A 24128-nucleotide genomic window follows, 5' to 3' on the forward strand; every position below is an offset into this window, starting at 1 on the left:
TGATGATTATGACGTCATAGGTCATGTGGTTCGGCCGCCATCTTGGAAAAACCGAAAAACTTTGCAACTCTATATCTCCGAAAGCGCTGAATAAAAAAAAAAGAGTCATGGCCCAATGTAAAGAACTCCCCATGGGGAATAAAATATGTTAATGATGATGTCATAGGTGCCTCCATTATGATGTCATAATTCGACAAGTACAAAACTTCATCCTATCAAGATGAAATTTCTTGAGCGTCATGTGGACATAAATTGGTGAAGATTTTTTTGTTTTTGATATCATCGGTCAGGTGGTTCGGCCGCCATCTTGGAAAAACCGAAAACATTTGCACCTCTATATCTCTGAAAGCACCGAATCAAAAAAATTGAGACATGGCTCATTGTCAAGAACTCTCCATGGGGAATAAAATATGTTAATGATGATGTCATAGGTGCCTCCATTATGATGTCATAATTCGACAAGTACAAAACTTCATCCGATCAAGATGAAATTTCTTGAGCATAATCTAGAAATAAGTTGGTGGAGAAAAAAATAAATAATGATGACGTCATCGGTCACGTGGTTCGGCCGCCATATTTGTTTTAACACAAAAGCCTTAAAAACCACTGAAAACACACCTTGGCGAGGGTCTGCAATCTCTGATTGCTCTTTCTTGTAACTTTTGTAATGAGAAGCGGCTTTGGAAAAACGCCACGAAAAACGCGTTTGAATAAATCCACGGAAGCGGCAGGATGGGTCATGTTATAAACCCTTGTAGGGTATAAAGACTACAGCAGATCTTCGATCAGGTGCATTTGGCGACATGTTAAGCATAGACTGATGTCCGGATTCCTCCATATATTTTTCAGTTGCATGTTAAACAGCATTAGTGACTGTTTATAAAGGTAATCATATGTTTTCGTGGTTTATATATTTTTTTTTACTTCTGATAGAGGTGCTCCCCAGAAAACGGCACGATAAGATATTTATACACGCTAACACGGCATTTGTTCAAGGAAGAAACACCCTTTTGGAAAGTGGGATATTATTCGTGTTAATATTGTTTTGTAAAAACACTATCATTATGCTATTCTCATTAGTTTTTGTTAATTAGAAACTGCATTGGAAAACGCGACGATAAAGCTATTATTAACACGGATATTCACTTCAACACGCAATCCCATTGGAGGGGAAAACCCCCTCGGCAGAGAAAACCCCTTGCGGAGGCAGGGGTAGATGAATGAGCTACAACCTTCATTATGTAACCCTTAGTCATCCTGTCAAGTTTGGTTGAGATTGGATAAGTAATGACAGAATGTACTGCAGTCAAAAATTGTCAGACAGACAGACAGACACCAAATTACATATTTTAGTATGATTATGATGTAATATGAGAAAGGGTTGGCATTCCCATAATATTTGCAGTTATTTTTTCCATAATATTTTTCAATGCTGTGTAGGCAGCCCATTTCCAGTTTTGTGAACTGCGCATCATATTTTAAGGACTGAGAATATCAAATGCTTTCATTTATGACAATAATTTTTCCATATTTTAAAGAGTTCTACATGATCATTTATCCAACCAGTTTAGGCACATGTTTTTTTTTTCAGAATGAAGCATGATGACATTATATATTGAGGTTGACAGGATGGCCAAGAGGTACACACACTTGCCTCTAAGCTGTCTTGGCCTGGGTTCAAATCCCAACCCAGCTATAAACTGTCATCCTGGTGTTTCACAGGCAGGGGATTCATCAATGTGTATTCTGTCCCTCAGATGAACGTTAAACTGGTGTCACCATCTGCTGGCATTCGGTGGTGGATGTTAAAGATCCCATGTTGTCATTTGTGAAGAGTAGGTGAGCTATCGCCAGCACTCTGGCCAAATTCCAAATTCCTTCCCTAACCAGCAGAGGGCATTGCATCAGCAGAACAGCCGCACCCTCAGTCAATGATGCTACCCCACAGCCTTGTGCTTCATACAAATGAATAAACGTTAGACATTGAGTTCTTGCAACTCTGAAAATTCCAAATTCCAAATCAATTTGCATCAAATCTTATGATAATATTATGTTTCAAGTTTCTATCTCTGCTGTGAAAATGCACATACAAATAAACAGCAATTAATACAATAATATATATATATATATTTTAAACCTAATTATAAGAACACTTAATTCGCTAAGTTACATCTGATATTTAGTCTTCCGTTTTAGTGTCAGTTTCAGACATCTTGAAACTTTGGAATCCAGTTAATATGATTAATTGCCATCGTATATAGGAGAGGGGACTATTAAAAATTAGATTTTAAATGACTATAATAAAGAAAGACGGGGGTATGAAGTTCACAATATATCAATATATACATCAATACATATATATATACATATATATATATATATATATATATATATATATATATACATATATATTGTTGCGGATACCGGGTTCGTCGATGCACTAAGGGGGGTTTATGCCCCGCTCCCCTCCCCCTCAAACTCCGGGTCCACTGAGGCTGCCATCCACAATTACTAAACTCGTGATTGACGGATTGCTAAGCAATTCTGATTGCCAATCTCCCAGCCAGGCGCCAAAGAGTTTACTGGTCAAATATTCCCAAATACCTTCAAGACACGTGACCAGAGAAACCGGGGATCGAACCCTCACTTTCACACACCTTATTCAATTGCGTGCCTAGCGGATTTGCACGGTGTGGAAAGCGGCGTTACCTTACTTGATTTATGGACCTGAAAGCAACCAAATTCGGTCTCGGATGATGCGAGGCCAATGGAGAAAAGACGTATCCGAACAGGTTGGAAAGTTACCAAATGTACAGCCTTTTATTTTGAAGGCACAGAGAAACAGACAAAGATGCAGCTTATCAACTCTTACCTAATAATAAACCCCACTGGCGCCTTCACACTCTGACACACACAGGGACACACGGGTTATTCTCGTACCGATGTACATGCTGGGATTGCCTCCGAAGGTGCCCACGTGTCTGGTATGTGCAGCTCGATCCTCGATATGAAGTGTCCTCGGCGCCTTAAATCACGGTCTCTCCATTTAAGGTCTCTATTTAAGGTCTCTTTAAGGAAATACATTTAAGGTCTCTCCATACAGGTTGCTTCTGACAAACCAGACATGATCTGCTTAACAGAAACTTTCCTCCTTCATGATGTCTCTGATTCCTTGGTATCTCTCCCAGGTTACTCCCTCCTCCGGTATGATAGACCTGAGCCTCGTCCTGGAGGTGGGGTTGCTATCTTTATAAAAAAAACTCTCTTCCTCACTCACCCTGCACTGCCCTCTCTCCACCTCACCCCCAGGAATACCTTTGGCTACGGCTTCCCCTTCGCTCCCACCTTTTGTTCATATGTGTGTTGTACCGTCCACCAAACAGTGATGACTCCATCTACATCTCGCTGTCTGATAATATGGACAAACTTCTATCTATCGATCCCAACTCTCTCTTCCTCATATGTAGTGATTTCAATTGTCACCATGCCAGTTGGCTGGGTGTGGGTACCTCTCTCTCCAGCCATGGCTCTTTGGCAAAGGACTTCTGCGACTCACTGGGACTGACACAATCTGTCAATTTCCCGACCCGGATCTCAGTCAACGGAGCATCTTCTCCTCTGGACTGGGTTATGACTAACTTCCCTGAAAATATCTGCTGCTCTTCTTCTGCTCCAATCGGCTCATCTAATCATGTGCTTGTTAAAGTGGACATCTCTCTGACCATTCTCAGAGAGCCTCCTCAGCGTCGACGAGTCTGGCATTTCACTCAGGCCAACTGGCACGGTCTTCAAGCAGCCATAAATCATCTGGACTGGTCTCCCATCTCTACCACCTCTGACATCAACTCATCCTGGGAATTCTTACAAAGTAAATTGCTCTCTCTCATGCACAGATTTATCCCATCTCGTCTTCAGTTGTCATACCCTTCCTCCCGTCCATGGTACACGGAATCTTGTGGTGAGGCTGTTGCCCAGAAACAACTTGCTTTTGTCTCCTGGAAAGCAAATCCAATGGAAAGAAATCTCATTTCCTTCCACAAAGCCCGAAACAAGTGTGTGTCCACCCTCAGGAGAGCCAGGAAACAATATCTCTCCGTTCTCAAGACCGAACTCTCTTATCTGTCTCCCTCTCCCAAATCCTGGTGGCGTCTGGTCAAATCTGTTTCTGGTGTTTGTTCCCCCTCCATCCCCTCCCTCACCTCAAATGGCTACACGGCTGACTCCACACGTGAAAAAGCTGAATGCCTCAACTCTGTGTTTGCCTCTATATCTTGTGTCCCGAACCCATCCCTCTCTGTACCCACCGTACCCAGTCGTACCCAGCTGCTCCTGGACTCTGTGTCCTTTCCTCCTGACAAGATGGAAAAGTTTCTGTCAACCCTCGACTCTGATTCTGCAACTGGACCTGAGGGCATCAGCCCACAGGTCCTAAAAACCTGTTCTTCCGCTCTTTCACTCCCTCTCTCTGTTCTCTTCACCCTCTCTTTTGCTCAAGGTCATCTGCCATCTGCTTGGAAATCAGCCAACATCACCGCTTTGCACAAAAAAGGTGCAAAAACAGATCCTAGCAACTACAGACCAATCAGCCTTCTCCCAATTATCAGCAAAGTCATGGAATCCATCATTGCTTCAGATATGAAATGTTTCCCCTTCTCCAATGGCTTGATCTCTGATCATCAATTTGGTTTCAGACCTGGTCACTCTACTCTGGACATGCTGCTTCTGCTTTCTCAACAATGGATGGAGGTCCTCAATGCCAAACAGGAAATTAGAGCTGTCTCCCTTGACATATCACGTGCCTTTGATACGGTCTGGAACCCCGCTCTGCTCACCAAACACTCCTCCTTTGGTATCCATGGTAATCTCCACTTATGGCTGGCGGACTTCCTCTCTAGTCTTAGTCAACGTGTGGCCCTGAATGGGTTTCTCTCATCTCCTCTTCCTGTTCAGGCTGGAGTTCCCCAAGGCAGTGTTCTGGGCCCTGTGCTTTTTCTGGTCTTCATCAATGATCTCTCTGACTCTCTTGAAAATCCTCTCTATCTCTTTGCTGATGACTCTACTCTCTGTCGCTCCATTCCTCTTCCCTCAGATCGGCAGTCTGCAGCCTCCTCACTCTCTGCAGACCTGGACAAAATCACAGACTGGGCAAACAAGTGGAACATGTCTTTCAATCCTGACAAATCTCACACTCTTACGATGTCTCTCCGAAAAGACCGACTGGACAACCCTCCCATCCACTTTCTGAATAATCCTCTCCAAGAAGTTCTGTCACTTAAGCTTTTGGGTCTCACTATCTGCCATGATCTTTCCTGAGAAAACCACATTTGAAATCTGGCCTCCAAACCAGCTGCCGACTGGGCATACTCCGTCGTGCGAAGTCCTTCCTTGGCACACCTGAGCTCCTCACCACATACAAGGCTTTCATCCGCAGCTCAATGGAATACTGCTCTCCCCTCTGGGCTGGTGCTCCTACCTCACACCTAGCTCGTCTTCACGCTGTTGAAACCAAAGCATTCAGAATCATTGGAATCTCCCGCTATGAAGCTAACTCCAAGGGCCTTTCACTCACTCACCACAGGCAGGTTGGTGGTCTTTCCGTCCTCTACCGACTCGTCTCTGGCCTTGCCCCCCCCCCCCCCAGCTCTCTCTGGGCTCTGTCCCCCAAATATTCCTACAGGTCACACAAGATCTGCCTGCAACACTTTTATGGTTAAACTGCCAAAATCAAGACTCTCTGCTCACCTGCAGTCCTGCACTCCTTCATTCCTCTTTTCTCCTACCTCTGGAACAAACTCCCTCACTCTCTTCAATCCCACTCCACCCTCCAGGTCTTTCAAACAGCTGTTCACCACCATCTCTTATCTTCCCCCATCCAAAACCTTGATCTTTTCTACCCCCGCTAATTTCACCCCAAATCCACTTTTTTGAAATACCAACTTCTGTCCTGGAAGTCCTTGGTGCCCTTGTGTTTTGTACTTCTCCCACCCCCCTCCCCTTCCCACGCCTCCTCCCCCCAAGCCCTCTCCCTCCCACACATCTCCCTGCTCTCAAATGTTATGTTTGAGTGCTTCCCCTTCTCTCCACATCTTGTCTTCCGCTCCCTCTTTTTATTATATATTTTGTTTGTCTGGTTGGTTTGTTTGTGAAATAAATGTTAGCTCTTTCACGAGCCTCGATTCAGTATCCAAAAAAAAAAAAAAAAAAAAGGGTGTACTTACTTTTTCCACATGCGAAATTTTCATTTATGTTTATTTAAATTATACAATGGACTACAAAATGTAAATGTTTCATGATATTTGTTATATTATATCACCTTTATCTATCAATATTGTTGAAATGAAGATCAAATAGCTGTATGGTGAAATATGTTGAAAAAGTCAAAACTTTACATCGGGTGTACTTACTTTTTCACGTGACTGTATACTTATTCGACGTTGTTCAAGGAGACGTTATTTGAGAATATTTGAATTGAACTACTCGCCATATGTTATTCAGAGTGCCAGCGCTCAACATGTCTCTGGAAGTCTTTGGCTCTTTGGCTAAGCAAGGGCCAGTTTTAAATTCAGAGTAATTTTATTTTAATGAGCAGATACGTAAATATGGCACCGGTGAGTATTACTCCAACAGAAACATGATTAGTTAATATTATACAAATCAACACTAAAAAGTAACGGTTTTCATGACACACTCCCTTTAACAAAGGGGGACGGCTCTTTGACGAGTTGTCATAACCAACATCATATTGTTGTGTTGCTAAGGATGGTTGCTGTAGCTTTTTCCTCTAATAGAAGAAAACATTCACTTGATTGTTTTCTTGAACCTAAACCTCTGTTTATTACTATGATTTGGGATTGATGTTAATGTGATGGTTGTTTTTTTGTTTTTCACTTGAACTTCACTTTATACCACCTGCCATGAAATGTTTCTTTTTACCTCCATCACCGAAGGTGGATGTAGGTTATGTTTTCACCCTTGTCTGTTTGTTTGTTTTTTGTTTGTCTGTGAACAGGATATCTCAAAAAGTTGTAGACAGATTCTGTCGAAATTTGGCCGAGATGTAGTGTACGTGACAAGGAAGAAATGATTACATTTTGGTGAAGATCTGGATCCGGATCCGGCTAGTATAATTTTTTGAGTGATTTTTCACCATTGGGAGATAGGACCAAAACCGATATATAGCAGGATATCTCAAAAAGTTGGGACGGATTTGGATGAAATTTGGTGGAGCGGTTGGGTGTGTGACAAGGAAGAGCTGATTCAATTTTGGTGAAGATTCAAATCCGGATTCGGATACGAGAATTATTTAATTATTAAGTGATTCTTCACCATTGAGAGATCGATATATAACATGATATTTAAAAAAAATTGGAGATGAGTTATGATTATGACTAAACTCGGTGGATGAGTTGGTTAGGTGACAAGAACAAGTCGATTAGATTTCGGTTCAGGTCGGAATCGAGATCCGGCCTATAAGTGGGATAGAAAACATAAACTGTTCAGCCTGGCGGAGGTATGTGCTCTACCGAGTGCCCTTCTAGTTCCATATGTTTTCTTATATGTTGTCAAAGGAACGTAAATAAACTTACCCATATATTTCAAATAGAAGAATAACATTAAATGCACATTAAGCAAATTCATATGACATTTCGCTTAATTAATTTTGGTGTGTTTGCCTGTGTGTGTGAGTGTCGGTGGGGCGGGCGAGGTGGGGGGGGAGGGGGGGGGGGGGGACCAAAGGGGGTGGGGAGATTTCCTGTATAGGCCATGAGACGAGTCGATCTATCTTACCTCAAAAAACGATTCCATGACCCACTTTAGGGAAATAGGGGGAAATGAGCTATTCTTGCTGAAGTCGATGCACTGAAAACGATGGCGAAGTTCCCCACTCAATAAAGTTAATCAAACATCGTCAAATGACCGAATTAAGTCACAGGCTTGATTATTTTGGAGAGTCCAGCTAAATCCGTTAATATCTTCAAAACTGAGCCCCAGGGACCCCATAAATGTACTAACATAAGATAGAAAAATATGCCCAATCCGTCTAAAAACCTGAACAGTTGACCCATATAAATGACCTAATTAGATCATCACCCATATATTTGGCCTAATTAGGTCACAACAGCCTAATCAAGCAGATTTGATTACATTTGGTAGGGACATTCGCTGTCACCATATCACTGTGTCGACCAACTCCTTGGGGCTACTATATGCTGCACCTGTCGATTAATTAATTGTCTGGGTTGATTAGCCTCAAGACTCATTCGGTCCATATCTCAGAAACTGAAGAACGGATAACGTGCAAATGTAATATTATTAGATAGAAATATGGGCGCTAGCTATGCTAAAATGTGGTTTGTTTCATGAGTAGTCCTCCAGCAAGTGAATAATGAGGCAAATGGGCAAATTAATCTTAGGACTAAGTGTCACCAACACCTCGCCAAATGTTGAAAAAGTGTGATTATGCTTTATATCTCTGCTGGTTATATTAGGAATAATAATTACAAAGCCAAGTCGCAGACTCCAAATCCTCAAGTCTTATGAAATGTGGCCGGTAGGCCAGCCGGGCTATTTATATGTCAATTTCAGAATCACTGTCATGGTTGGTGGATTCAAATGGCATGGAGATGGACTTTTCCATGTTTGTACAATCCTGACTCTCACAAAGATCCGTATAGACCGGCAGCCCAGAGACATTTGGTTAGACGAACTAGGTACCAATATCTGACTATGGGAGTGTGTAGGGGGTCACCTGAAATGAACGGAAATGGGAGTCTGCCGGGTACCACCCGCTGCGTGTAGACCTGGGGGACCCCCCAAGGGGGCAAAAAATGGGTGCTACATAGATGAGTGAGGTACCACTTAAATCCACCACCATGGTGTGCTCACTGCCACGCCTATATCAACAACACAAACGGTAGACATTTTTCCCACTGCAAAGCCCGGCCCGCCAGACCCCCCACAAAGGGCGTAAAAAATTGGGCTCGCATAGACGAGCGAGGTACCACTCAAAAATAATGCCAAATGAACAGGTTGAGTTCGTAGAGTACAAAATGGGTTACGCCAGACAAATATTCCGCTGCACTACTGGTACCAGACACCCCAAAAATGGACCCCCAAGACCCTGCGGTCCAACTAGGCTAGCCTAGATATTGTAGGTACCAGCTGAAACCAAGTTTAAATGATCTATCACACCTTTCATTGGTCTGTCATGTGTTTCATTTTCTGTTGTCACATTTTGGTAGCAAATCCCAACGGTTGCATGCAGAGTGTCTTTTCCATCCAGTGTCTCCATGTTGACATCGTAGTTGTCCCATGCAAGTCCTGTTCCAAGATCTGGCTTCAACTCAATACCATCTGGTGCATCACAATCGTTCTCCTCGGCTGAAAATGCAAACTCTGTTTCTAACGACTTAACCTCATCATAACTCAGGCTGTATCCTAGACGTTTTAGAATCCGAAGGATCAATTTGGATCCTGTCAGTGTTCCTATGCCCAAGCCAAGTACTGTTTGTTTCCATGGATGCACTGAACCACGGGATGTATTGAGCACTGCATCGGATGACATTGCCATGACTTTTCTGTCCACATTATTCTTGTTAGCATCACCAGTGGATTTACGAAGCACACAGAGTAGGGTCCTGAAAAACAACAGCAGGTCCTCAGGGAGATCCGGTGAGCAGGTCATCAGGGACTCAACAGATGTAGGAGTTGGTGTTCTCCATTTAGGCATCCCCAGAATTTCATTTCTTAGGTGAAGAGCTGCCCTCCTTATAGTGGTTTGGTGCCTCTCTTTCTCATTCAGTTGGCTTGCTTTTCCGTCGCCCTCCGATAAAGCCGAACTGTACAGGAAATTCCCTCAACGGTAGTCGAAAATTGTGACGGATATTTTGTCACCAAATTTCTCCTGTATTTTTCTTGTCAAAGCCTGTCTTGTGTAGCTATCAATGTTCTCTTCTGTTCCTCCATTTTATTTTTTTTATTTTTTTATTTTTTTTGTATACAAGATCGAGGCTCGTGAAAGAGCAAACATTAATCACACAGAAAGACAAACAGATACATTAAACAAATAACATCGGGAGCGTGAGAGAGAGGGGGAAGGACACAAACACAACATTTGAGAGCAGGGACCGAGAGACATGGAGACATCAAGAGAACTGTGGGAGGGAGAGGGCTTTGGGGGGGATGCATGGGTAGGGTGGGGGGGGTGGGAGAGGTATAAAACATATGGACACTGCCAGGACTTCCAGGAAAGAAGTTGGAATTTTAAACAAGGTGGATCTGGGGTGAATTATTGGGGGTAGAAAAGATCAAGGTTTTGGATGGGGGAAGATAAGAGATGGTGGTGAACAGCTGTTTTAAAGACCTGGAGGGAGGAGTGTGATTGAAGTGAGTGTGGGAGTTTGTTCCAGAGGCGGGAGAAAAGAGGAATGAAAGAGTGAAGGTGAGCAGGGAGCCGAGATTTCGGCAGTTTAACCATCAGAGAGTGGCTGGCAGATCTTGTGCGACCTGTAGGAATATTTGGGGGACAGAGCACAGAGAGAGCTGGGGGAGCAAGGCCGGAGAGGAGTCGGTAGAAGACAGAAAGACCACCTACCTGCCTGCGGTGAGTGAGTGAAAGGCCCTCAGAGATAGCTTCATCGCGGGAGATTCCAATGATTCTGAAAGCTTTGGATTCAACAGCGTGAAGCCGAGCCAGGTGTGAGGCAGGAGCGCCAGCCCATAGGGGAGAACAGTATTCCATTGAGCTGCGGATGAAAGCCTTGTATGTGGTGAGGAGCTCAGGTGTGCCTAGGAAGGACTTCGCACGACGGAGGATGCCCAGTCGGCGACTGGCTTTGGAGGCCAGCTTGGAAATGTGGTTTTCCCAAGAAAGATCATGGCAGATAATGAGACCCAAAAGCTTGAGCGACAGAACTTCTTGGAGAGGATTGTTGAGAAAGTAGATGGATGGGTTGTCCAGTCGATCTTTTCGGAGAGACATAGTAAGAGTGTGAGATTTGTCAGGATTGAAAGACATGTTCCACTTGTTTGACCAGTCTGTGATTTTGTCCAGGTCTTCAGAGAGTGAGGAGGCTGCAGTCTGCCGATCTGCGGGAAGAGGAATGGAGCGGCAGAGAGTGGAGTCATCAGCAAAGAGATAGAGAGGATTTTCCAGAGAGTCAGAGAGATCATTGATAAAGACCAGAAAAAGCACAGGGCCCAGCACACTGCCTTGGGGAACTCCAGCCTGAACAGGAAGGGGAGATGAGAGAAATCCATTCAGGGCCACACGTTGACGACGACCAGAGAGGAAGTCCGCAAGCCATGCATGGAGATTTCCATGGATACCATAGGAGGAGAGTTTGGAGAGCAGAGCTGAGTGCCAGACCGTATCGAAGGCACGTGCTATGTCAAGGGAGACAGCTCTGATTTCCTGTTTGGCATTGAGGACCTCCATCCATTGTTGAGACAGCAGAAGCAGCATGTCCAGAGTAGAGTGACCTGGTCTGAAACCAAATTGATGATCAGAGATCAAGCCATTGGAGAAGAGGAAAGATTTCATATCCGAAGCAATGATGGATTCCATGACTTTGCTGATAATTGGGAGCAGGCTGATTGGTCTGTAGTTGCAAGGATCTGTTTTTGCACCTTTTTTGTGTAAAGCGGTAATGTTTGCTGATTTCCAGGATGCTGGCAGATGACGTTGAGCAAAAGATAGGGTGAAAAGAACAGAGAGAGGGTGAGATAGAGCGGCAGAGCAAGATTTTAGGACCTGTGGGCTGATGCCGTCTGGTCCAGTTGCAGAATCAGAGTCGAGGTTTGACAAAAACTCCTCCACCTTGTCAGGAGAGAAGGACACAGAGTCCAGGAGCAGTTGGGTTCGACTGGGAAAGGTGGGAACAGAGAGAGATGGGTTTGGGACTAAGGATTTTGAGGCAAACACAGAGTTGAGGCATTCGGCTTTGTCACGTGCGATGTCAACTGTGTGGCCATTTGAGGTAAGGGAGGGGATGGAGGGGGAACAAACACCAGAAACGGATTTGACCAGACGCCACCAGGATTTGGAGGAAGGAGACAGGTTTGAGAGTTCATTCTTGAGTGAGGAGAGATAGTGCTTCCTGGCACTCCTGAGGGTAGACACACACTTGTTCCGAGCTTGGTGGAAGGAACTGAGATTGCCTTCAGTTGGATTAGCCTTCCAAGAGGCAAAGGCAAGTTGTTTCAGGGCAACTGCCTCACCACAAGATTCAGTGTACCATGGACGGGAGGAAGGGTAAGACAACTGAAGGCGGGATGGGATAAATCTGTGCATGAGAGAGATCAGTTTGCTTTGGAAGAATTCCCAGGAAGAATTGATGTCAGAGGCAGTGGAGATGGGAGACCAATCCAGACGATTGATGGCTGCTTGAAAACCGTCCCAGTCGGCCTGAGTGAAATGCCAGAGTCGTCGACGCTGAGGAGGCTCTCTGAGAATGGCCAGAGAGATGTCCACTTTGACAAGTACATGATCAGAAGAACCGATTGGAGCAGAAGAAGAGCAGCAGACATTAGCAGGGAAGTTTGGCATAACCAAGTCTAGAAGAGAAGATACTCATTGGCTGAGATCCGGGTCGGGAAATTGACAGATTGTGTCAATCCCAGTGAGTCACAGAAGTCCTTTGCTGAGGTGCCATGACTGGTGAGAGAGGAACCCACACCCAACCAGGTGGCATGATGACAGTTGAAGTCACCACATATGAGGAAGAGAGAGTTGGGATGAGTTGATAGAAGTTGGTCCATGTTGTCAGACAGTGAAATGTAGATGGAGTCATCACTGTTTGGGGGACGGTACAGAACACATATGAACAAAAGGTGGGAGCGGAGAGGAAGCCGTAGCCGGAGGTACTCCTGGGGGTGAGGAGGAGAGAGGGCAGTGCAAGGAGAGTGAGGAAGCGAGTTTTTGATAAAGATAGCCACCCCACCACCAGGCCGAGGCTCAGGTCTATCATACCGGAGGAGGGAGTAACCAGGAAGAGATATTAAGGAATCAGAGACATCTTGAAGGAGGAAAGTCTCTGTTAAGCAGATCAAGTCTGGATTGTCAGAAGCAACCTGTATGGAGAGATCAGTCAGGTTTGAGCGAAGGCTCCGGATGTTTGAGGTCCATACCGTTAATGAAGAGAGAGGGGGAGCATCGGGTACAGGACAGGGGAGGGGAGGAGTAGGGTAAGATGAAGGATGAGAGGGGGAGGTAGGGAGAGCAGTTGATAGTGTGTCAGAGATTGCAGAAGAGTTCCAAGAAAGGGAAGGATGAGGAGGATGAAAGGTTTGATGGTGAAGGGATGAGGCACAGTGAGGGGTTGTTTGAGGGGGGGCAGAGGAAAGTAAAAGGTTGGGGGGGTGGAGGTATGAGATAGAAGGGAGACGAAGTGGGGAGGAGGCAGCTTTGAGGAGGAGGGGGGAGGAGGGAGAATTGGAAAGGAATGGTATGGGGGGAGATTTGAATGGGAGGGGTTGGGGGGGAGTTTTGAAGGGGAGGAGTGAGGGGGGAGTTTAGGAGGGGAGGGGCAAGGGGGGAGTTTAGGAGGGAAGGGGCAAGGGGGAAGTTTAGAAGTGGAGGGGCAAGGGGGGAGTTTAGGAGTGTAGGGGCGAGGGGGGGGATTTGGAGGGGAGGAGTGAGGGGGGAGTTTAGGAGGGGACGGGCAAGGGGGGAGTTTAGGAGGGAAGGGGCAAGGGGGGAGTTTAGGAGGGGAAGGGCAAGGGGGGAGTTCAGGAGTGGAGGGGCAAGGGGGGAGTTTAGGAGTGTAGGTGCAAGGGGGGGGATTTGGATGGGAGGGGCAAGAGGGGAGTTTAGAAAGTGGATGATTAATGAAAGACGAACATTGAAAACAAATTGGGTTTGTTGTGATTTTCAAGTTAGCAATCCGATTCAGAACGATGGAGGAGGGATGGAATGAATGTGAATTTAGACCATGTAGTGAGGGAGACGTATAAGATATTGAATTTCTTTTTTTTGAAGTGGAATGAGTTGGAGAGGAAATTGAGGAAAGCCTTTTAAATAGGAAGAAAAACAGCGTGTTGTAAAATACCACTGAGTAAAACACTGAAGGGGAAAGGTTAAACATATTTAAATAATATTTAAACAGAACCGTGAACAATCTTATATGCACAAAATACCAACGGGGGGAGAGCCGAGAGAGACCACCACGAGTCACGTGAACAGGGCAAACTGTGGATGGCAAGGAGATAATGGGGGCGGGGCAAACAGCACACCTTGACAGAAAATACAGGATGAGACAACAGTACACGTGGAGAAAGGGGAAAAAATGTTTTTTTTTTGTTTTTTTTTGGGGGGGGGGGGGGGTGGGGAGTGGGGATTTAGAACGTTAGACAGAGTATTATGTTCGGGGTAGAAGGGAAAAAACTAAGAGCCAAGCAGAACACGCTTAAGTTAACAAACACCGACGGGGGTACAACTACAAGGCCGCACACGAGGAGCAGAACACGATTAATTAATTACGAGTTACAGGAAATTCAAACCAAAACTAACTATAATCAAACAATAACGCATGGACGATAAAATAACGAGTTGAAATTTGACAATCTATCTGGGGAAATGGGGGAGAAACACGTGGTCGAAGAACGAACGAACGAATAAGAATGAATAAATGAATGAGAACAGAGAAGGAAATGTTTTTTTTTGTTTTTTTTTAGTTGAGATTTACATAAGGAAGTACGCTATGGGGTGAAAAGACTGGGAAAACAGAGAACGAAAGTTATTGGATCACAAACGACGGACTGCTGAGAGAAAAACAAAGCCTCAAGGTTGTACAGTGTACACTGTACAAGGCCTCAAGACACGACACGAATTAACACGATTTTCAATACAGGTATGAAAGATTTGCACCGAAAATCTTCGTCGGGAGACAATATATACACCATAAAATAAATACAGTTATAACGAAAATACAAATGGGAACAATTACTTAACTTCGATTTCGATGGAGAGCGTGGAGAGCTGAGAATAAATGAACCTCGCCATTTAAGCCAAAGAAGGGCAGGAGTCTTTCAATGAGGAAAGGTAAAGTGCAATTTGCAAGATATTCCGCCTTGTACAAGTCAAATAACGACGAAACAAACATTGCCTGCCGATTTACTATCACCTCTGTTTCAATAAATGCGGCAATAGTGCTGAAGGTGTCTGCATGTAGCTGTCTGTTCGTAGCCTGTGCTGCCTGCGGAGGAGGTCCCTCGACCTCCTTGAAGAATTCACGACGACAGGATTTGTGATGCTGAGCCTCCTTTGCTATTAGTTCAATACCACCACTGACTAATGATTTGATGCGCTCATTGGTACTGTAAGGGGCTGCTGCAACTATTTTTTCACACCCATCATTTGTCTGACAATCTGATAGTGGCTCTACTTTCTTGTTTACTGTCTTCCTAACTTTTGGACAGAAGATGCATGATCCTTTTAGCAAACCTTTTGAATCACTTGGCGGAAGAGAGCTTCGTTCTCTTGTCTCTGGCTTTTTAGCAGGAGGTTCATCTGTGCTCTGACCAGCTGATCTTTTTTTAACGGCAGTGAAATTTTTGTAGCATGGTTTTGTATGATAACATGCACTGCCTCGGTCCGGTTGCAAATCGACTTCTGTTGTCACATCTCTGTATCTGTCTGTCTTTAGTTGTAGCCTGACCTCAGCTGCTTTCTTGACAGGTTCCCATGTTTTATCATCAAACTCTCCAAGGTTGGTCCCACCAGAAGTTTTGCATATGATGCAGAGGGCCTGGGGTTGATCATGTGGCTCATGGTCTCTGTCACTCCCAGTATCAGTCTCCTGAAACATAGTATACATTTAAGGCATTATAGCGCCACTCCTAAAAGAATACAGCACATATGAAACAAGAAATACAATTGCATATGATGAAAAAGGGTACATTTAAAAATAAAAACAGCAAAATAATGAAATTAATCACACATGACATACAATGGTGTTTTGAAACCTCTTATCAAAGCAGAAAAGTAGTTCAACCCAATGTTTCACAATTTTTTGATATAAAATTTCAAAAATTTAACATGGATTTCACATGACTGCCCTATTAGTAATCTGAACATTTCCGATCTTGGCTGTTAGGGACATCGCACTTATGTAACCTAAACTACAAAAGCCGAGTCTCATGTTATTAGAAATACATTGGAACTCCTTTGAAAATCATGCAATGAAAGATGAGCCAAATTGGTATAAAAATAGGCCTTTGCAGCATATAATTGGAGATTACCATTTGAGATCCAGAACCTGGAATTTCGTCCTCCATTTCTCCAGGATAAACAGTAGAATTCAGAACCTTCTTGACTTGTTATCTGCAAGAAACATGAACCGACATTTGTGGCAGGTGAAAACTCAATCAACTTAATCTTGGAATGGTAACTGATTATTACAGTTTACAGGACCCTCCATGCAAATTGCAATCTGGTATCAGTTCAGAGACTAGCCTAGATGGGCCCAAAGGGGGGGGTGGGGGGTGGGTCTGGTAGGCCCAAGGCAGCGGATAATTGTTCTGTCATAGGTCATTTTGTATTCCCCAAGGTGTGATAGATCATTTAAACTTGGTTTCAGCTGGTACCTACAATATCTAGGCTAGCCTAGTTGGACCAAAGGGTCTAGGGGGTCAATTTTTGGGGTGTCTGGTATCGGTAGTGCAGCGGACTATTTGTCTGGCGTAACCCATTTTGTACTCTACGAACTCAACTCGTTCATTTGGCATTATTTTTGAGTGGTACCTCGCTCGTCTATGCTAGCCCAATTTTTTAGGCCCTTTGTGGGGGGTCTGGTGGGCCTTTGCAGTGGGAAAAATGTCTGCCGTTTGTGTTGTTGATATAGGCGTGGCAGTGAGCACACCATGGTGGTGGATTTGAGTGGTACCTCACTCATCTATGTAGCACCCATTTTTTGGCCCCTTGGGGGGTCACCCAGGTTTACACGCAGCGGGTGGTACCCGGCAGACTCCCATTTCCGTTCATTTCAGGTGACCCCCTACACACTCCCATAGTCAGATATTGGTACCTAGTTTGTCTAGCCAAATGTCTCTGGGCTGCCAGTCTTGTACATGGGACACCATTTGAGTGACATGAGCAGCACTTTGTATCGCATTTCGTCTTTGCACATTTGCAATGAACGATGTTCAATAGTTCATTGGGTTCATTGCCAGCAGATGGCGATGTGACTGCCGTCCACGGTCTACCCATGGTCTTGAGGGCTTGCCGCATTGATGTAACCACAACAGCGAATAGCCGCTTGATAATTTACCAGAAGACAATGCTGCCACAAAGAATCACACCTAGGTGGCAATCTCATTGGATCTGAGGCAGAAGATGTGGTAGCGGGCTTCGTCGACAGACATCTCTGGTCGTATAGCTCACAAACTAAATTCTCGATTGTGTCTCTCAGGTCTTTGAGTGGATAGAAACTTGACCCAAGCTTGATGAAGATGTTCTTGTGAGCTGTAGACGAGAACACACGACCATCATGTGGAAAGGCCAACGTTGGCACCTGCTTATGAAATAGCTCGTCGTGTCACATCCAGAGAAAATGAGCAGTCCCAGGAGATAGTCAGGTTCACTATGTTTTTTCGTTCAAAATCATGGTAGATTAGCAAACCTATACATTTTTGGAAACGTTATTACATGGAAAATCTGAAAATCAATGTTTACATTTGCCAATTCTGACCAATTCGATTCGACCAATTCAACCAATTCGATCAATCGACCAATTCCATTCGACCAATTCGACCATTCGACCATTCGACCAATCGCTTCGATCGACCATTCGACCATTCGACCAATTCGATCGATTCGATTCGATTCGATTCATCGAATTCGATTCATCGAATTCGATTCGATCGACCATTCGACCAATTCGATTTGCCAATCAATTTGACCGACCTTTGCTTGTGTGGAACGGACTGTGAAAACGATGCGGACTATATTGTCGGATACGACACACAGGACAGTGATGACGAACTCTAAATGGCATATTCTGTAATCGTGTAAGTTTGATGCCATTGACTGCCTGTGTATATTTTGTCATTGACTGCCTGTGTAGATGTGAAGTTATACTGACTGCATGTGTATATATGATTTTGCTGACTGCCTGTGTATGTTTGGTGATATGAATTATTGTGACACATTTTGATGTTATTAACTGCCTGTACAAAATGATAACATGTATTTGATTATGCAACTTATCGCGAATATAAAGACAGTATTTTGCAATTCAAAACCTTTGATTCGTGTCTTACCATTCCCCATAGCACTAATTTGATACTTTCATTGGATTCCTTGTCCCTGAAAATATAGGTTTAGTATATTTTTAAAAGTTTTTAGGGTAATTAGAGGCAGAAATAGAACAAAATATGTATTTTACAGTGGCCATTTAGAAAATCCAAAATGGCCGCCATACAGGTATCTCTCCAAATGTAAACATTGATTTTTAGTTTCCTTATGCTATAACCTTTCCAAAAATGTATAGGTTTGCTAATCTACCATGATTTTGAACGAAATATAATTTATTGACATAGTGAACCTGACTAAGAGCTTGAGAAGTGTCATCTCCATGAGACTAGCACAATGCTTTAAAGTTGACTGTCTAGGTCGTATTCTTGAGTCCGGTCCTGAAGTGCAGATTCATTGGGAGTTCTTTGGCATGGCCCCGTAACAAGATCTCTACACCAGTGTCCAGACTTCGCACCTGAATGGTTCCATTAGACACCTCTAGAGACACGTCTTTGGCATGTACGAGGAGCTGTATATCAGCCTACCTGTGATCTGTGCCCAGTTCTGGAACCAGATTCACTGACTCCTTCTGACGAGAGTTTATGACATGTCAATGTGGCCAGATAATATGGTGCACAGGTGAGTCTGTGGATGTTCCTGCTCCAGTGGTCCAACATCAAATCTATCAAATGTTCCTTGTTGACTCCATCAATCAATAAATTCTTCCACTCATGGGGAGTCTTATAGCTCTCGCCAAATATCTTCATTCACTGGCTTGAGGCCTGAGCACGTCTATGGCACTCAAAACACTTGAAAGTGACATCCAAGTAGTCTACCCTCGAACTATACAGCTAACGATAATACATGACCAAGAATGTTGTCAGCCAGGCCACCAAACGTTGCTAGCAATGATGAAAACAAGGAGTGGACGACAGCCATGCCATAAAGAAGAATGACATCAAACTTGGTTTTCGTCTCATCAATAATAATGTCTCGGTATTTACCTTCCATATGCTGAAGAAGTGGGCTCTTGTCCATCTTCCCAAGTGTACCATCAGCGGCTGCCAGAGAAAAAGACATCAGTCCAAACAAGAAAGTCAGGGTATTCTTCAAGCCAATTTTTCTTTGCTGAGATACAAGTCAGGAAACGACGATGGTTCACGAGCGAGTGATATTCAATGACAAAGGACGGACTATAACTGAAACAGGCCCGGACAGGCCAGGCCCAGAAATGTCAAAACGAAGGTTACTGACCTTGAAATGAGATAGAAAATAATGTATAATCAGTTATGAGGTTAGTTAGCTACACAATACCGAAAATTCGGTTCGGATTCCGACAACTTTGTGACACTACAACAATATTTGACCTTTGTGACCTTCAAAGGTCAAAGATTCTGAAATTTGTTGGAAAACTTGTATTTCATGATGTATGTGATAATATAAGATCATGTACGACATTTCACCCTATCAGGAAGCAAACAATGTAATAAAACCATCAAAAATCGACTTTTCTAAATTTCGTGACCTTGTGACCTTGACCTTGGGGCGAAAATGAAAAATCGAGCTCCGTGGGGCTAGACACATGACATTGGCCTAACCTAATACCGAAACCCCTGTCAGATTCCACCAACTCCCTCGGAGAAGATGTAGCTTGAAATCGATTACCCCCTAAAAAGACATCTTTTTCGGGCGTGGCTCCGCCCACAATGGGCACAATACGCCCACTCTAGGCAGGACACAACTAGGTCATGATATCGACCTCCCACCCAAGTTTCATCAAGATCGGATGATATCATCGGGTAGTTATGCTGTGGACAGACAGACAGACAGACAGACAGACACACAGACAGACACACACCCATGAAGAATATAGTGGTCACTCTGTTTGATAACTCATGTACCAATTATTACCATCTGACTGGTGAAACACTGAAGACAGTTGTCTGTCTGCTTTCAGGGTTACTTGGAGATGAAAGTATATCTAAGCTTAAGTGCAAGAATGTGCCCAGGAAATGACAAGTAAAAGTACTGATTGGCATTCTAAATATTACATTTGACATATCATATTGTTTGAGAAAAGGCCTTTAAAGTCTCAGCTATTTGTAAAAAGCCTGGCAAAAATGACAGCTTGGAACAGTTTATTCCATGGTGCAGCTTGGTGAGAGTGCTAAAGTCTGAAGCCTTAGCCTAGTGTCAGGTGTGCTTATTTCTTATTTATTTATTTGACATCCTATGGATGTAAATTAACACTTGTTTTATTCTGTGCGCTTTGTACATCACAAGCAGCAAATGTCACCTCCCTGCGCCTTGTATTTATTGTTATTATGACCAAGAATAGACCTTGAGGCTCAGTTGGCAAGCCACCGTCTACAATTCCAATAGAAGGGACATAATTACTCCTTTATGAATAATGAATGATTGTTTTAAGGCCATGTTTTTCGAATTTGTTTTATCCTCAAGGTGAAAACATAGAAAACAAGAAAGGGCAATCAGAGATTGCAGACCCTCGCCAGGATGTGTTTTCAGTGGTTTTTAAGGCTTTTGTGTTCAAAAACAAATAATGTGACGAACCACGTGACCGATGACATCATCATTATTATTTTTTTCTCCACCACTTTATCTCTAGATGACGCTCAAGAAATTTAATCTTGATCGGATGAAGTTTTGTACTCGTCAAATTATGACGTCATAATGGAGGCACCTATGACACCATCATTAACATATGTTATTCCACATGGAGAGCTCTTTACAATGAGCCATGTCTCAATTTTTTCGATTCAGCGCTTTCGGAGATGCAAATTTTTTCGGTTTTTCCAAGATGGCGGTTATACCACGTGACGTATGACATCATAATTATAATTTTAAAATTCTACAGGTGGAGTTGCACCTATGTTGAAAATTTCCTGTCAATCGGACCAACGGCTGAAGACAAAATCATATTTATTCTGTGCGGACAAACGAACAAACACACACAGACAGACAAACAAATTGCGTCCCGACATAGTACCCAGGAACAAAAAGGAAAAGACAGCATTGCTGATTGAGACATCAGTACCCAGCTATTTTGGCCTAAATAATGCAGAAATCAAGAAAATGACCAAATACCAGGACCTCAAAAATGAGGTCAAGAGATCTTGGAAGCTGAAGAGCATCAAAATTGTACCAGTGATAATTGGAGCAACAGGAATGATAAAGAAGAACCTTACAGAGATCTTGAAAACCACCCCCGGGAATATTACCACAAATCAACTACAACTCGAGGCAATCCGGGGTTCGGTGACGATCCTGAAAACAAAACTCTGAAAAAGTTGAACAGCTTGGTCCATGAACCATGACCCTTTACAGAAGCAGAGATGGATACTTTGGGTCCTGGGAGGACTCTGTTCCACCTCCTGAAACCCGCAAATGGAGATAACAACCAATGACACACAATGACTCTCTCTTACATTCGATCTCTGTCTGTGTCTCTGTGTCTCTCTCTCTCTCTCTCTCTCTCTCTCTCTCCCTCCCTCTCCCTCTCTCTCTATCTCTCTCTCTCTCTCTCTCTCTCTCTCTCTCCCTCTCCCTCTCTCTCTCTCTGTCTCTCTCCCTCTCCCTCTCTCTCTCTGTCTCTCTCTCTCTCTTTCTCTCTCTCTCTCTCTCTCTCTCTCTCTCTCTCTCTCTCTCTCTCTCTCTCTCTCTCTCTCGTCAATGTGTTCATCATCAAGTCTTAAACAGTTGTGTATGTTCACATGTCATAAATCGCACCATCAGAGCACTGGAAAATAGAATTATCGGTCAGCTTTGACTGATGTGTTTCATGCTGACATGAGACAAAATGGCAATTTTGAATTTTTGTTTACTATTGGGAATTCTTTTTGGTAACTAGAAAAGAAGGAAGAAAAGGGTTTATTCACATATACAAATTGCCAAAAATAGTGAATAATGATATTTGTGTCATACATTTCTCCACACTTAAACAGAAGAGCTTCAACAAAACTCTTAGAAATTACATTGTACCCAAAAGACATAAATGTAGACAAATAAATGAGACAATACCAGACTTAATCACACAACCAGCTACCTTGGAGGAAGTGACATAACTCCCCAGGGAACTCTGGAAGTTATGTCAACAACCTAAAAACATCAATTAAAAACTAAATTTTGATGCCAAACAGGAAATGTATTATTGACAGCTGACACATATTTTCCCCCAAACAATATCTTATTAGTTCGGTTAAATGCTTAAAAGAATACCACTGATTGTGTCTTTCACATACTGCAACGAAGCTGGAAATACATTTTAAGTTCAATATATTCTGTCATAAACCTCATTATCTGCACCCGAAACAGTGTGTATGTCTGCAGGCTCCCATATTGATGAGTATCTTTGTAACAAGTGCTGTGTGTGGCACAGTTTCACAGTTACCCTTACACATGTGTTGCACATCTGTTCAGGACTCCATAGTATTGAAGAGATGATGCTGTATTTGGATGTAATATCACATGGGATGGCCTGCCACCTCAACTTCTTTTGTGTGGGGGGGGAGGAGGGGGAAGGGGGGTGTGGAGAGCATGTATGATGATGACCAATGAGTGAAAACCATGTCAGTGGATCGATTATTTTCCTGGGAGGGGGATGGGGTGGTGGGAAAGCAGTGGGGGCAGTGGTAGGTTGGTATTTGCCACAAATACATCTAAAGCCAGAGGGAAGCAGCATTACAGCCGACACTGCATTTAAGTATGCCAATTTTCATTGCTTGCATGACAACCAAACACGGTATACAATATTGATACATAACTGTATAATTGAGCATTTACATTTTACACATCAGATACGATTCAATCAGGTGTTGTTTACATTTTGGACCCAAATTTTTCTTTGGTTTCACAATTATTTCAATAGTGTGTGTGCGTTCTTGGTTGTTATCTCCATATGCAGATTTCAGAATGTGGAACGTAGCCCTCCCAGGTCTCGATGTATCGACTTGTGTGTGTGTGTGTGTGGGTGTAATCATGCACATACAATGACTATTCAGGTGCATGAACAATGATGACAGTGTATGAGTGTGTATGCAAAATCACGATTTGTGTGTGTATATGTGTGACATATATACAGTATATATATATACAGTCACGTGAAAAAGTAAGTACACCCCATGTAAAGTTTTGACTTTTTCAACATATTTCAACATACAGCTATTTGATCTTCATTTCAACAATATTGAGAGATAAAGGTGATATAACATAACAAATATCATGAAACATTTACATTTTGTAGTCCATTGTATGATTTAAATAAACATATATGCAAATTTCGCATGTGGAAAAAGTAAGTACACCCTTGGCTCTAATCGGTGGTATTGCCCCCTTTGGCAGAAACAACCTCAAGTAGGCGTTTCTTATAACTGTCTACCAGTCTCTGACATCGACTGGGAGATCTTTTTGTCCACTCCTCCATGCAGAATTCTTTCAGCTGTGCGATGTTTGAGGGGTTTCTTGCATGCACAGCTGGTTTCAAATCCCCCCACAACATGTCGATGGGATTTAGATCTGGTCTTTGACTTGGCCATTCCAGAACCCTCCAATTCTTTCTTTTCAGCCATTCCTTGGTGGATTTACTGGTATGTTTAGGGTCATTGTCATGTTGCAAGGTTCACCTTCGGTTGAGCGTCAACTCTCCGACAGATGGCCTCACTTTATCCTCAAGCACCCTCTGGTACAATGAAGAATTCATCGTGGATTCTATGATGGTGAGCTGCCCAGGCCCTGATGCAGCAAAGCTGCCCCCAAACCATAATATTTACACCACCATGCTTTACAGTTGGTATCAGGTTCTTGTGGTCAAATGCTGTCTTTGGTTTTCGCCAAACATGTCTTCTGGTACTGTGGCCAAATAGCTCTACTGTTGACTCAC

The 24128-nt window shown here is 43.4% G+C and overlaps 1 protein-coding gene across 2 annotated transcripts in view; it reads left to right on the forward strand.

Moving 5' to 3' along the window:
- Nucleotides 1–24128, forward strand: part of LOC137436425 (latent-transforming growth factor beta-binding protein 1) — a 327003-nt gene that overhangs the window by 39390 nt on the left and 263485 nt on the right. The window lies entirely within an intron of this gene.

This window comes from Myxine glutinosa, chromosome 1, assembly GCF_964187855.1.
Source record: "Myxine glutinosa chromosome 1, kmMyxGlut1.1, whole genome shotgun sequence".
NCBI classification, from domain to species: Eukaryota; Metazoa; Chordata; class Myxini; order Myxiniformes; family Myxinidae; genus Myxine; species Myxine glutinosa.